Here is a 16,568-nt window from a genome sequence, read left to right as displayed (position 1 = left end):
TGCGTGTTTTTGTTGTCATGTTGTTTTACTTTGTTCTGTCGCTTTAGGGGGCGCACAAAGTTAGACCGAGGGCCCCTGCACCACCAGTTGCCCATATCTGGTGTAGTGTATCCAGTCCACATATACTAAAAATCCACTTAACCTTTGAGTTTGACTTTGGTTTTTATTGAATCTCACAGTCAGACAAAGCCTTGAATTTACTTTTCCCCAAACTATTATAGATTATGGGCTGTCACTACCGCTCTCATAAATGCCTCCCAATGCTCCGTAGAAGTGATTGACCATCACACCTCGCGTATTGATCCACAAAATAATAGCAAAGATTGATGCTTTAAAAGCAAATATAGTAAATACCTACAGGCAAGAGAAAAACACATTTGTTTCCCATCTTTGAAATTGACTTGACAAAGTTTTAGTTGATGAAAAGAGAAAAGTTTATACATCCCTGCATGATTCAATCAACATATTATTTTTTTAGAAGTTATTAGTCATTAACAAAGGAGCTCAAATCATAAAACTAGTGATTAGTATTTCATTCCATGTCAGCTATAATTTAAGTTTCAGAATTTTAATCACAATCATAAATTTAATGTTAGTTATGTCTGATTAAGGTGGCTGGTTTTAAATATGGTGTGAATCTGTAAATATTGATACGGTCAGTGAATTATTAATGTCATAAGAATTTGCTACATTTATTGTAAATTCTTATTATATACGAAAAAAAATCATAATTACAGTCATATCTCCCTCTTTTACACTGAAATTCATCCAGTGTTAGGCTACACAAATGTAATAATGTTCCTAAAGTAAATCCATTTTGCTGATAAGTTATCAGTGGATTGTTTGCGTTCTCACATTTACAGTTTGAAGTGAGGCAGGTACTCACCTCCCTGTGTGATAAACAATCTGCTGCTTGCTTTCTTTGCTCTCTCCTCCACTTTTTTTCTTTTTTTCAAATAATCCAAACGTACGTGACCAAGGCTTCGACCGCTGCCCTTGATTTGTCAACGCGTTCTCGCCTTTGAGGTTACTCCCCATATCTTGAAAAGGACACAGAGCTCGCTGCCTTTTTTCCAACGGTATTTCATTTCATTTCAGTCCTTTCTTAACACGCACACACTGAACACAACAAACTCTGTCAGCTTAAAGTTACACCACATTTAAAACACGTGGTGAGTGCTTCTTTCACGGGTACAAAAGCGGATTAAGGCCAATTTTGATGGGGAAAATAATTTTGGGGCAAATCAAGAATATATTTGAAATGTTGAGATTAAAGTTGAAATTCACAGAATAAAGTTGAAATATAATGACGAGATTAAAGTCAAAATTTCAAAAATAAACTCAAATTACAATATTGTGATAAAAATCTAATTGTTGCTATTGAAGTCAAATGTACGGAAGCTGACTAGGGCTAATTCATCATCATATACAACAACGAACAGCAGATCGTGGTCGTCTACACAATGTCGTGTTTGGATGAATGCGTTAAAATATACCTTGAAGTGAAATAACAAAGAGATTCTTTCTTTTTTTAGCTCATAAACATGGTGTTGTAATGTATTTCAGGACTTTGAAGAGATATTGCCAAAAACTTAATTTGTTCAGAAGGAAAAACCAGTGAAGTTTGGAAAAGGTGGAGCATTCAGTCAGTTTGTGGCTATTGATGAGCTACGGAAACAGATTAGGGTCAGTTTAAAGGCGGCTATTGTCGTACATGGTGAATTGGACCTTCCTTGTCAGCTTCCGTAGATTTGACTTTAATGGCAAACCTTCAACTTTTATCACAAGATTGTGTTTTGAGTTCATTTCAACTTTAATCTAGTCTTTTTTACGTTATCTCGACATTATATTTCAACTTGTCCAAATTTCAACTTTAATTTCAAGATTTTGACTTTATTTTTGTTTTGCCTTAAATTATTTTGTCCATCAAATTTGGCCTTAATCCTCTTCTGTATACAGGAGTAAACATGAATTCAAAAATATGCGTTTTTAACCAAATTCATCAAATGTTGTTTTTTTTTTCCCCAACATGTAATGGAGCCTCATGCATCACTTCACTGTATTTAAATGATGCAGTCTTAAACTTGGCCTTTCTGCAGATGTCTTTTAATTACTGTTGTGGAATTTGTTTTCTAACTGCATAGTTTCTCCAGTTACCCACTCGCCTTGTTCGACTTGTGGTGCTATGGCGACCAATACGATCAATAGATATGTTCAGTGCAAAGCCTCAAAAAGGAAACCAGGCCCACCCCTCCCTGCCTGTTTCTGAGTGTCCGCTGAGATTTGTAAGCTTGGCAGAAAGGCATCCATCTCTGTCCTCCCCTACTGTAGGTGACTCTGAATCGTTCCAATCCTCTGAATAAATACGCATTTCATACGTAAAAGTTCTCACTTATTTTTAAGTTGAACAATCATCTGAGGAAAACCTTTACTACACAGCGACATGACTTTGTATCAGTGCCGTAAATCTCCTTTTTTTTTTTTTTTTTTTTTTTTTTTTTCTCGTGCTATACTTTGGTACTTCTGTTTTTAAAAAAAAACGCTACTTCCATACAACCCAAAGTGTATAACTGAGGGTGAAAGCTGTTTTGTCCCCTTTTGGCAGGGATTCATTTCCACATGAAAAGAGAAGTTCAGTCCAATCCCTTTATACGTGTCCATTTAGTTTGGCGAACACAATATTCATCAAACAAAAGGCAACGAGCCTTTACAGTGAGGATGTTATGCCGTGCACACATTTAGAGCGCACGGCCCTTTGTTGCTTGGGCTCCTTTAGCAGACGTCGGACACGGAGAAACACACTTTGTAACACTTGCTGTCTGACCCCTTGGGAACACATTCCTGCATCTAGACAAGGTGAGGAGGAGACTGTATGTACAGTATAATTTGTCAGTGTTGGCTTTTTTCTATTGTCCACAGGTCTCCCTATGTCCCCACGGTGTCCCCGTATGTTTTCTCTGCAGATGTTGTACATATGTAAGACACGCGGGGATTGCGTTTTTCTAACGTATACGCTATGCTCTTGGGCTTCAGCGATGAAGTTTCTGGTTCACGTTTTGTGTAGTCAGAGGCAGTGTTTGACAGATAGACACAGTAACTCTTGACTTTATCATTGTAAAACAAACTGATTTTCCAGGTTGAGATAAGGCCTCACATTTATCATCCTGTCCTCCAATACCAAAATACAATTGGTGCGTGCAACTTGTCTACAGCAATCCATTTAACATTTCAATCAGTTGATTTACTAGTTGCAATTTCAGTTTTCACTTGACATGTTACAATGTACAACTGATATCTGTAAATACATTTTAACTACTCAAAGTGTAATTACTATATGTGAAAATAGATTTGTAATATGTCAAAATCCTTTTCCAGATATCCAAAATTAACATTTGGACAAGTCAAAAATACATTCTGACAAAACGTAATTGGTGCATGCAACTTGTCGATAGCAAGACGCTTTAAGGTTTAATCAGCAGGGCTAGTTTTCACTAGTGAGAAATAACATTTCTACATGTCAAAATGTATTTTTGGCATGTAATTCACAAAATTTGAAATGTAATTCATGCTAGTGAAAACTAAAATTGCAACTAAGTAAAATCTACTGATTTAATTGTTAAAGCGATTCACTGTAGACAAGTTTCATGCACCAATTCCATTTTGTCGAAATGTAAATTTTAGATATCTGGAAAACAATTTTGACAATTTTCACATGCAGTAATTACATTCTGAGTGTTTCAAATGTATTTACAGATATCAGTTATTTACTTTTCAATCTGAGAATAACAATTATAGATATCTACATTTACATTTCCACATGTTGTAACTTATGAAAATGTATTTTCCCCCATTTCAGATATCAACAATTACATTCTGAATATGTGGGACACGTGTCAAAATATATTTGTAACATCAAACTTTATTTATAGATTCATATAATTCAAACATCATTAAAACCTGACAAAGAATAAAAAAAGTTTCATTTTGACATGTTGAAATGTTAATTTTAAATATCTGGAAAACTATTTTGACTTGTTACAAATATATTGTCACATGTAGTAATTACATTTTGACTAGTTAAAACATATTTACAGATGTCAGTAATTCCTTTTTTCACGTAAGAATAAGAATTAGTTCAATTTCTAGATTTAAAAAACAATTGTATCCCGTGACGATGTATTTTCCCCATTTCAGATGTCAACAATTGCATTCTGTGGATATATGGGACACATTAGAAATTCTATTAGTATTAAAACTGACATTTCAACAAGTTAAAATGTTAATTTTAGATATCTGGAAAAACAATTTTGACTTGTTACAAGTATATTTTCACATTTTGACTAGTTACTATTTACAGATATCAGTAATTCCTTTTTGAGAATTACAATTAATTGAATTTCTACATGTTAAAAACTAGTAAAAATGTATTTTCCCCATTTCAGATGTCAACAATTGCATTCTGGTTATGTGGGACACATGAGAAAATATATTAGTAACAAAATTAACATTTCGACATGTCAAAATGTAAAATTTTTGATTTCTGGAAAACAATTTTGACATGTTACAAATATATTTTCACATGTAAGAATGACAATTATAGAAATCTACAATTGAATTTCCACGTATTAAAAAAAACAATTAGTGAAAATGTCTTTTCCCCATTTCAGGAATCGACAGTTGGACATGTGGGACACGTGAAAATATATTTGTATCATGTAAAAATTGTTTGCCAGATATCTAAAATTAACATTTCGACATGTCAAAAATACATGTTGAAATGTAATTTCCTGCTATAGTGAAAACTAAAAATGCAACTAGTAAGCAGCCCTAATGATTAAATGTTAAAGCGGCTTGTCAGATATACTTCACATTCCTTTTGACATGTGTCTTTGTGCAAACAAACAACATATAAACCCTGACTGTGGAGAGCGACTGGCCTCCAATAGAGGGCACAGTTGACTGCATGCATGCACACTCAGAAAATGAGTGAGGGAAAAAGAACTGCTGTAGAAAAAAAGAAAAAAAAAAAAAAAAACCCACACACACAAAAACAATAAAGGTGGAAAATAAATACAAGTTGACCTTTTATGACTAATCTCAATGTTATTTTTCTCCCCGGTGCCAGAAAGTGGAGAACGGTTAATCCATTGTTAACCCTCTGGTGTACCAAACTTGGAAGGAGCTTCATGTGGATGCAATTTGTGAATATGTTGCTAAGTAACTAACTTTCTCATACTGTTTCGCTGAAAGGCCCCCAAGAATATTACAGGAAAAAAAAAAAAAAGAAAAGAAAAACAGTTTGAATTACAGGAGAGAGAAGGCTACTGCCAGAATTTCTTTCATGTCCTTTTCCTTCTTTTTCTTTTTTATTGCATGCCCTTGACTGAAGATTGAATGGCAGTTGGAGATAGATTGTTGGGCAGTTGCCTTTCATGCAGATAATGCCATTTGATGGAGGCAAGTTTTTTTGATGTACTCGGGGTAAAATAGAAGAATGAAGCTTGCCAGGGTTGGGCTGATATTGCTCCGAGAAAAGCTGTCGTCAGTGATAACTTCATCACTGCATGTGGTCAGACGTGGGGTAAATTCAGGAAGAGGATTAAAAAAAAAAAAAAAAAAAAAAACAGCCCAGTCAGAGCTTCAGTGGTCGGGCCCCCCATTGAGCTATTGGGCCTGCAGTCCAAAGTTTGAAGGTTTGTGATCTAGGATTGGTATTGTTCGACTCTCTCTCTTCTCTCCGCGTTGGAATCAGCCTTGAAATGCCTTTCTTGTGGTATTAGCATGCCGATGCTTTTGTAATTAATGAAACGCCGCTTTCCTTGGTATATCCTCTAAAAAGCTATCATTTGAAGCTTATCAGATACATAGTGCCCTTGTACGTTTTCCTCAAATCACAAAGTGAATTCAAAGTGAATGTGCATTTTTTTTTTTTTTGCTATCACTGTGGGACAGAGAATGGCTAGGAGGCACCACTTATCTCTGTTACTGAAGCTCATCAAGATGGAGTTTTGGTGCTTGCAAAAGGGTTCAAGAACTTCAATTCTGATGATGCAATCAAGCGCTAAGAGCCTATCAAAGCTTGCACCGAGCTAATAAATGCTAATGCCAGAGACACGGGGACAGCGTCCGTAGATTAGAATTATATTTCTGAGGGGTTTGACTTGATAGAACACAAATTGTGCATATTGAGCATCTCTGCTGCATGAACAATAACTCTATGGAGGAGAGGTGAAGGGGAACTAAACTCAAGTTCACATATAATAACAGCAGGATGGACAGAGGAGGCTAAAGTACTCGTCTACAGTACTTTAGTAAAAGTATAGACACTTGAATAAAAAATGACTTGTAAAAGTAAAACTATTTAAGTATTGAAGTTGATCCCTTACTTAAGTCAAAGCAAATGTCTCTTCAAATAATAGGGCATGGTTTTTAAACCAGCAAATTCCACATTTTTTAAATTTTTTTAAGAGAATATAGAATACTGGTTCATGGAAACAAGTTCAATCTGTTACCTTTGAACACCTGGAGAATTTAGCACTCATACGAAATACAATTTGTAAATAAAATGTGTCAAGAAAAAAAAATAAAAGTGCAAATGCTCAATAAAACCCAGAGCAACTTTAAGTTCAACATTTTTTAAAAACTCGAAAATATAAATATAAAACTAAGGGACCTGCCAAACAGAAAAAAAGCTCAAACTACCAAAATGTTGCATCTTATTACGTTGTGACGTCATCTTTGAAGGTCTTAAGAGTAACAAGCTCATTTTTAAATTGTAAGGAGTGCATTTGTTTAAAAAAGTAGGGAGGAAAAGTGAAAAAGTCGCCAAAAAAATAAATAATATATATACAGTACGACCGATATAGGATTTCTAAGGCCGATGCTGATATTTGGGGTTTTAAAAGATCTGCCAATAACTGATAAATCTGTCAGTATATTGAATTCAACTCACTTCGCCAATTACAGCAACACGTCATCACATAGCACTCATCACAAAATATAAAGCAATACATCAGTGGTTCCAAAACTGGGGTACGTGTATCCCTAGGGGTACAGGAACACATTGCAGAAGTACTCGGAAAGATTTAACAATTAATCTCAAAGTAATATGGAAAAGTTCCTTGTTCAAAATTGGCCTCATTAATCCTCCGTGCCAATTAATCGGTTTGCTCTACCTTAAATAATAATAATAATAATAATAATAATAATAATAATAATAATAATAATAATAATAATAATAATAATAATAATAATAATAATAACAACAGATGGTTTAAAACAGTGGTTCCTAACCTTTAAATTTCATTTGGTGGTAATTATGTGAAATTATTTGAGGTAATTTGAGTTCTTTGAACAATATTGAGGATTTTCATTAAATAGTTGTATTTAGAAGGGCTGAGAGTCGACACAATACACACTTTTTTTTGTTTTTTGTGTCTTTTTCTACTTTCTCCTGCGGGCCAAATTGAATGGTCTACAGCAGTGGTTCTCAAACTTTTTCCCCCAAATTAAAGGTTCCAGAGACCGGGGACCCCCACTGTACCTGAAGGTGGTTGAACACAGACATGAACATTGAAAAACAGTCATGTGGAGACAGAGCCATCTATAAGGGGGAATAAAGGGGAGATATTTTTGGGGTCCATCCATAAAGTCAGTAAAATGATGGTCCATTGTTCTATGAATCTGTGATAACCACATTTATTCATTTATCTGAATAATATCCACTGTAATCCAGGAAGTTTATTATTATTTAGGCCATAGTATATAGTCATCCTTAAGATGTAAATCCTTGTTTTATTAAGTAATGAAATGGGTTGAAAGTGACCAAAAATGGAACAATTAGTTTAAACTGGCAAGTAATGGGCATGACAACTTGTGAATGTGGTTAAATTGGCAAAAATTAGCATAAAATATGGTGAAAAGAGGTTAAAAAAATAAATAATGGGTGAACATACAACATTAAGTGGGAAAATTAGCGTAAAGGGTTTATAGGTATTGAAAATAGCTTGAAAGTGGAATAAATGTGCTAAAAAGGCATTGGAATTTGAGGGAGAAGTGGCAGAAATGTAGCAAAAATGCATTTAAAAGAGCAAAAATATGGCAAGAAAAGGTGATGAAAATAGCTTAAAAATATGGCAGATTTGGTGTAGTTGCAGAAAAAGGGTAAAAATGTGCAAAATTTGGCTCAAATTGATAAACAAAAATTCTGTTTCTTAAAGGCATCTGGCGACCCACTCCCATTGTCTCACAAACCACAAATGGAGTCCAGACCCCAAGGTTGAGAACCCCTGCTTTAAACAACTGAGCCACACCCACTGTTATCCAGGAAGTTGGGTATTATTTGCACCATAGTTGTCATCTCAATGATGTAAATAAATTGGGTTAAAAGTGACCAAGAATGGAATAATTAGTTTAAACTGGCAAATAATGGGCATGACAAATCTTTAATGTGGTTAAAATGGCAAAAAATAAGCATGAAATGCAATGAAAATAGGTTAAAAGTGACATTAATAGGTCAACATATGTGACTTTTGGTGTAAAAGTGGTAGAAAGTGTTTATAAATGCTGAAAATGTCTTGAAAGTGGAAAAAATTTGCTGAAATGGCATTCAAATTTGATGGAGAAGTGGAAGAAATGGGAGTAAGTGAGCAAAAATGCATTAAAAGAAGCAACAATATGGCAAAAAAAAAGGTGATTTAAATAGGTTAAAATATGGCAAGTTTGGTGTAGTTACAGAAAATGGGTAGAAAAAATAAATAAAATAAAAAAAGTAGACATCTGGCGACCCCAAGGTTGAGAACCACTGGTCTAAAAGGGCCCCGGATTTGGGCCCCTGGCCTTGAGTTTAACACGTGCGCTCTACAAAGAGAGAGCAAGAGGGAAGCATCATCATCATCATCATCATCATCATCATCATCATCATCATCATCATCATCATCATCTCTGTTCACTTTTCTTTTCAATGCAAACTTTCCAGTGTCTGCAGCAGGACAACATTCAAACCAAGATAAGCAGATGCAGTTCATGTCTTCTTCTTCTTCTTCTTCTTCTTCTTCTTCTTCTTCTTCTTCTTCTTCTTCTTCTTCTTCTTCTTCTTCTTCTTCTTCTTCTTCTTCTTCTTCTTCTTCTTCTTCTTCCCTCTAATACATTAACTAAATTGGTTCACACAGGTGTTGCACCTCTGCATGTTGCACAGTGTGATAGAGGTCAGGGCTGGACGCTGATAGGCTGAGGCTGAGGGATGCGCTGCACTTTATCAGCTGACTATAGAGCAACACCGGACAAAAGAGCTGCTGCATGGAGAGCCTCGGAGTTTATTCCTCCTGTCTGTGAGGGAGGACGAAGAGAAGAGGAGGAAGAAGAAGAAGAAGAAGAAGACGCGGGCATTGTTGGGAATATCATCATCCTCTTCATCATCTTCATCATCGGAGGAGGAGGAAGAGGAGAGAAGGGGAAAGGGAGGGGGAGCACCAGGGACCGAGTCGTTCTGCAGCTTCTTCTTCTCATCGCCACCAGCTCCAGCTCCAGCTCCGCGCAAACGCAAACTCTGCGTCGTGCACTGTGCACCGTGCACGTCTTTACTTTAACTAACAACGCAAACAGGAGGATCAGGACACAGGACACGGTTTGAAGCAGCACAAGCTTTTATTTATTGGGAGAGACAAAAAAAATAAAAAATAAATTAAAAAAAAAGCGCCGTTACCGCGTTACCGTTACGCACGCATTCCCGTGCGTTCCGTACGCCCGCAACTTTGGACTTTAACGGAGCACCGCGGGAAGTTCACGCGCCCTGTGCAGGTCAGTGTGTTTGATTTCATTTGAAAAGGACGATGTTCTTTCACTGAAATATTTAAACGTCATCACTGTTGTGATTCCTCTACATACCTTGTTCAAAGATCATCATTTTTGGAGAATATAGATCTACTGCAGGGGTGTCCAACTCATTTTAGTTCAGGGGCAGTTTGATCTCAAGTGGGCCACATATTTTTATTGAAATGTCTACATTATTGTATCCCAGTTTGCACTTCTTATACATGTACATAAAATACAAAATATGTAAAAAAAAATAAATAAAAAATGATTGATAGACATCAGTCCCAACACGGTATTTACTTTAAATTTCCTAGATTTTGTGACCAATTTACATTTAATTAAGGGAAATAATATGACATAATTTGAGGAAATTTGAACAATTTTGTAAGAATTTTGAGAATTTTTTTCCCCCCAAATGTGACAGCAATCATGCAATTTAAGCAGCGGCAAAACTGTGAGCCCCTGCAAATATTATGCTCCAAAGGGCTGGATTTGGCCCCTGAGCCATGAGTTTGACACAAGTGTTTTAGATATGTTTTTTTTCTTTATTCTTTTTCAGCAACAGCATCGTTAAAATATCAAATTTTATGTGGGATTTTATTGTGCCCTAGTTTGTACTTCTTATATATACATAAAATTCAAAACTTGTAAGAAACCGACAATATCCAAGTGAAGATAACAGCTCCAACAGGATCTACACTTTAAATTCCCAAGATTTTTTGACCAATTTATTTTTAATTAAGGGAAATATTGTGTCATAATTTGAGGAAAATTTAAGGATTTTCTAAGAATGTTGAGTTTTTTCAACAGTTTAACATTAAAAATGACTGCAATCATGCAAATATTGTTAGGTTTCATTAACAAAATAATTCATGTCATTTTTACTTTCTCGTGAATTGGATGCTCCAAAGGGCAGGATTTGGCCCCCGGGCCATATGTTTGACACATGTGGTGTCGCATAATGAGGAGACTGTTGAGACATCATGTAGAAGTTGCAAAATTGGAGGAAAATGTAAGAGTTTTCTCAACATGCAATATAAGTACAGGGAGTGTTGCGTTTAATTTACACAATGATTCACGTTTTCTCTGTAATTTTTACTTTCTCCTTCGGGCCAGATTGGATACGCCAAATGGCCACATCTGGCCTCCGAGCCACGAGTTTGACACGTTAATAATCCATAATGTACAACTTCTACATAATGTCTAAACATCTTCGATCAACAGCTTCCTAACTCATGGCCCGGGGGCCAAATCCGGCTCTTTGGTGCATCGAATTTGGCCCGCAGGAGAAAGTAAAAAAAATGACAGAGAAAAGATGAATCATTGTGTAAATTAAACTCAACAATATTTGCATGATTGCAGTCATTTTAAATGTGAAACAGCTGGAAAAAAATCAAAATTCTTACAAAATCCTTCAATTTTCCTCAAATTATGTCATAATATTTCCCTTAATTAAATATTAATTGGTCACAAAATGAAGGAAATTTAAAGTGAAGGTCCTGTGGTGACACGTGGATATTGTCGGTTTCTTACATTTTTTATATTTCATATATACGTAGAAGTGCAATCATCATTATTGTTCACTTCTCCTCAAGACCTTTGACTAAAAGTCTGACACAGTGGCTCCAGTGGTGAATTTATCTGCTTTTAAAATGCAATTTAAATTTTTTAAAGTCCCACAAATCATTCAAGGAGACAACCCTCTCTCAACCCACTAATAATTCAGGTGACACGATGAATTGATCAAAAAAGTGCGTTTTCATCCTCAGTATGAGGAAGGTGTGAGATAGAACTTGATCAGAGCTACTCACAGACTTTTACAGAAGCCTGTAGGAAGGTTTGGTTTGACACAGCAATTTTAAAAAGTCTTCTGAGTGAGAAATGCTCCAACGAGTCTCAACCTTCACGGCTCTTTGAGGGAAGCTGGAAATGGGAGTTTGCAAAGTAACCTGGGATTTAGGATTTTTATTTTCTTCATTTTACTCCAAAAGTTGCATCATTTTGGGAATCCAGTGAGAGTGTTTTTGAATAGCGATTCAGACTAGGGCGAGGCAATATGGACCAAAATTCACAACTCGATATTTTTTTTCAAAATGGCGATATACGATATAAATCCTGATCATTTTAATCTAAAAAAAAGTCTGAGCAGAAATACAATTCTGGGTTAAATTTGCTGTTGCAAAATGCCACGCAGGCTCATTTATTAACAAACAACTGCACAATATGTGCCACTTTAGACTTTTTCTCCAATAAGGGACAGCACGTGTGAGTGAGTTCTGTAGTGGCTTATTTAGGTGGAAGGTCTGGGTTAGGACACACTCAGCTTTTCATGCTGTTCTGAGATGTAGTGAAAGCAGCGACTCCTAAAATGACTATTTGAATACAAAATAAGCTATAAAATTAAAAAAAAAAAAAAAAAATATTGACAATATTGTAGTTTTTTGTTTCCGCAAAATAGAAAAGTCGATATTACTTGAATCCCGATGTATTGGCATATGTATATTGTATAGCTCTAATTCAGACACCTTTGTGCTCATTTGTGTCCACTGATGATGGACAAATGTCGATCAGTAAACACATGGTCCGAGTTCGCACGTCTGCACTGCTAAATGTTATTGTGAGTAACTCTGCTCCTTAGGAACTGCAGCAGTTTCATTGTCCAGGGCTGACACATTGAGCAGAATATTAAACTATAAGCCAGCCATCACTTCTTCAGGCATTCATGGCGGATTATACCAAATGAAGTGTGTTGTGAGTACTTCCTGAAAACATAACATTTCTGTCTATGACTGTAATAAATGCATATTTGCATTTCTATTGGTATGCAAGAGCGAAGAGGGAAACATTTGGTTTTCAGTAGGATGTGAATGCCTGAAACACACACTCTCACATATCTAGTTTCAACTAGGGCTGGGCGATAGATCAAGATTCAACATATATCGAGTTTTCTATTTTGGTGGTATAGAAAATAATTTTTTATAGCTTGTTTTGTATTAAAATACTTGTTTTAGGAGACGCTGCTTTGACTACTTCTTAGAACAGCATGAAAAGCAGTTCGACCAGACCCTCCCCTAAAGGCTTTTCTTTTTCTCTACCGCGTATGATTGAGAGGGAGATTTTTAATCATGTTAATGTTGATTTAATGTTTTTACTGGTGATTTTAAATGTTTTTACTGCTGCCGTACTCAAAACGCCACTCACTTTGTTCTTTTTCTTGTTCTCATTCTTGTTGTGTACACTAATTAAAATCACTCCTCCACTGTTGTTCGTGAACGGATTGGGCTGAAATTTGGTAGGTATAAGGCAAGGCAAGGCAAGGCAAATTTATTTATATAGCGCATTTCATACTCAAGGCAACTCAATGTGCTTTACATGATAAAACATTCAATTGTTTAAAATCAATAAGAACATTTAAATCAATAAGAACAATTAAAATCATCAGTAAAATCAATTAAAATCATCAGTAAAATCATCATTACATCAACAACATGACAAAAAATCTCTCTCTCAATCATATGCAGTAGAGAAAAAAAGTGCCTTTAACTTTGATTTAAAAATGTTCACATTGGATGCTGACTTCAGCTCCGCTGGCAGTTTGTTCCACTTCTTTGCAGCATAACAACTAAAAGCAGCATCACCATGTTTACTGTGAGCTCTGGGCTCCACTATCTGACCTGTGTCCATAGATCTGAGAGACCTGCTGGGTTCATACCTGACCAACATGTCACTGATGTATTCTGGACCAAACCCATTCACAGATTTATACACCAGCAGCAGAACTTTAAAGTCTATTCTGAGGCTGACTGGGAGCCAGTGTAAAGACTTTAAAACTGGAGTAATGTGCTCTGACCTCCACGGTAATCCACGGATGTGTACGCATTGACGCTCGGAGCCCGTTTTTGATTTATTCGGGGCCCAGGGGGCGACAAGGGGCCCCAAAAGAAAGAAAAAAAAAAACAGAAAGTCGATTTTCTATTTATTTGCAAGTCAAATATAATGTGACGGTTGGTGGTAATGAATCATTAGCACTAACCAATGTATAAATGGGGCCCATTACCCCGTACGTGTCACGGCGGTGCCAGGGGCCCCATTTTTCAAATGACTACTCCTCCGTTTGTTCTCGTTAGATCGGAATGCAGTTTGGTATGAATACTCTATGAATGAATATGATGAGACGCTCGGAGACTTTTTTTAAAAATGGGGCCCTGGGGGACACCCCCCATTTCTGGTAATTTCGAAATTTATGGGAACATAGTCGTTTGATATATTGTTTCAAATGTAATACAACGTAGATTACGATTATACCTTGCACAATTCAATTAGGGCCCGAGGGGCAACCCCCCTTTTTACGGCAAATTCCATGAAAGTTGTTTTCTCATTTATTTATGAGTCAAATATTGCGACAGTTGGTGATACCGATTCATTGACACATACCAATATATGAATGGGGCCCATTACTCTGAATGTGCCAGGAGGCCCTCGGGGGCCCTATTTTTCAAATGACTACTCCTTCGTTAATGCTCGTTGAATCGGGCTGTAATTTGACATAGATATTCTATGAGCAGATGTCAAGAGCGTCTCTGAGACATTTTTTTACTCGGTGGAACCGAGTCATTTGACTGAATTCTCAGGAACGTGGTACGTGCTATTTGGCGCGGAGACGTTTCGTGGGCCCGGACGTAGTTCATCTGAACTTGTTGATCATATAAAACACATTGAATTGCCATGTGTATGAAATGCGCTATACAAATAAATTAGCCTTGCCTTGCCTAAACAAGCCACACTACAGAACTCACTCACACGTGCTGTCCCTTATGGGAGAAAAAAGCCAAAAGTGGCACATATTGTGAACTGATTTGTTAAGGATCGTGCCTGTGTGGCATTTTGCATCAGCAAATGCATCTGTCTTGGAAGACTTTATTTTATTATTGAATTATCAAGATTTATATCGGATATTGCCATTTTGAGAAAAAATATAAGGACATGAGTTTTGGTACATATCAGCCCAGTCCTAGTTTCAACATACAAAAGTGAATCTAAAAAATACTTTTTCGCTTTTAGCATTTAAACATCTGCGTGACTCATTGTTGTGTTACAGCTACAAGCTGCTTGTAGAGTTGGGTAGCGCTGAGTTCCTTGATTACACAGCGTCATAAACCATTGCCTACCTTGGCCGTTGACTGTAAACTATGGAGAGTTGTGGCGAGCTGCTTCACGTCTCAGATGTGTAAGGTTTGACCTCTTGTTAAGACTTCATGCCTTGTTTTATCGCCCTGCAAAGTCCACTCATCAAAGTAGAGCAGGGTGGGGTGGAAGAATGGGACAAAAATTCAGCCCTGGTATTTTGTGTCCAGACCAGCCCACTTTTTATGTCTTAATTTTAATTATTATTCCCCCAGAAAAACTTTAAAGGGGAAAACTTTTTAACCCCTTATTAACCAACTCCTTTGTCCCACTTTTGCCCCTTTTCAAAAAGTTCTGACATGTTTTTCAGACTTCAGCTTCCTTTTGCCTATAAATACCCTTTTTTCTAAAATCTTTTGTCCATTTTTGATACTTTTAAATACAACTTGTTTCCTTTTTCCCTACATTTGACCTCTTTTTGTTCCATGTTTTTTGCCCTTTTTCACTATTGTTTACCACATTTTGCTCATTAAAGCTAGCTTTTACTATTACATACCACCTGATTCCTCTTTATTTGCACATTTTTTGGCCACTCTTGACTGCTTTTGGCCCATTTTAGTCATTTTCACTCTTTTCTTGCAACGTTTTTGCCACCTGTTACCATGTCAGCCTCCACTTGCTCGTCAAAAAAAGCGACCAAACCGGCTCACTTTGGGTCGACGGCCCACCGGGACGATGCCCGGCATGCCAGATGGCCAGTCCCCCCTGAAGCAGAGTCAAGGGAATACTATTTTTTTTTTTTTTTTTGTCTTAAAATATCAATTTAATGTGAACATATTTGAAGTGCTGTGTATACTCAACCCTGCTACTCTGTTTCTATCCTTGAGTAATTTCCTCTTTCATTATTCCTGTGGAGAGTTTAATATTCTGTGTGATGAGAACCATCTCCTTTAGGGATAATAGCAGCTGGAATACTGGCCTTAAACAATTTCAGAGATTAAGGGGCAATCATGACGAGTCTTATTTTTTACACTGACATCCATCCAGTGCTCGGCTACACAAATGTAATAATGTTGCTAAAGTGAAGAACCTATTTGCTGATGAGTTATTAGTTGTTTGTTTGTGTTCCATCTTTAACACACATCTACAGCGGTCGGTATTGACTACTCACCCTCCTGTGTGATTCACTGACACTCTCCATCTTTGCTTTCTTTGCGCTCTCATCCAGTTTTTTCAAATAACCCAATCGTACTTGACCAGGCCTTCGACCGCTGCCTTTGATTTGTCATCGCTGCCTTTCTCGCCTTTGAGGCTGCTCCCCTATCTTGAAAATTTCAAATGACATGAGCACATTCATATTTTTCCAAAAAGTAGTTCATGTCATTTTATTTCAGCCCTTTTCTTCCCACAAAAAAAAAAAACTGTCTGCTTAAGCTTACAAGCTGCAAACATGAATGCAAAAATATGCACTTTTAACCACTTTTTGTTTTTTTAATGTAGCCTCATGCATTTTATCAGTGTATTTGAATTATGTCGTTTTAAACTTGGCCTTTCTGCAGATGTCTTTTAATTACCACTCTGGAATTAGTTTTCTAACTGCATAGTTTCTCCGGTTACCCACTCGCTTTGTT

At 36.5% G+C, this 16,568-nt stretch overlaps 1 protein-coding gene across 5 annotated transcripts in view; it reads left to right on the top strand.

Moving 5' to 3' along the window:
• Nucleotides 1-9,314: 9,314 nt before the first annotated feature.
• The window catches only part of LOC114470578 (teneurin-3), a 293,284-nt gene continuing 286,030 nt past the window's right edge, over nt 9,315-16,568 (top strand). For all 5 annotated transcript variants that reach the window (XM_028458831.1, XM_028458830.1, XM_028458827.1 and 2 more), the window contains exon 1: nt 9,315-9,798. The gene's annotated coding sequence lies outside the window, so the exon portion shown is untranslated. The remainder of the gene's footprint in view (nt 9,799-16,568) is intronic.

This window comes from Gouania willdenowi, chromosome 10 (assembly GCF_900634775.1).
Source record: "Gouania willdenowi chromosome 10, fGouWil2.1, whole genome shotgun sequence".
Classification (NCBI taxonomy): domain Eukaryota; kingdom Metazoa; phylum Chordata; class Actinopteri; order Blenniiformes; family Gobiesocidae; genus Gouania; species Gouania willdenowi.
The sequence above is the reverse complement of the archived record's forward strand: the minus strand, read 5'-3'. Positions and strand labels throughout refer to the sequence as shown.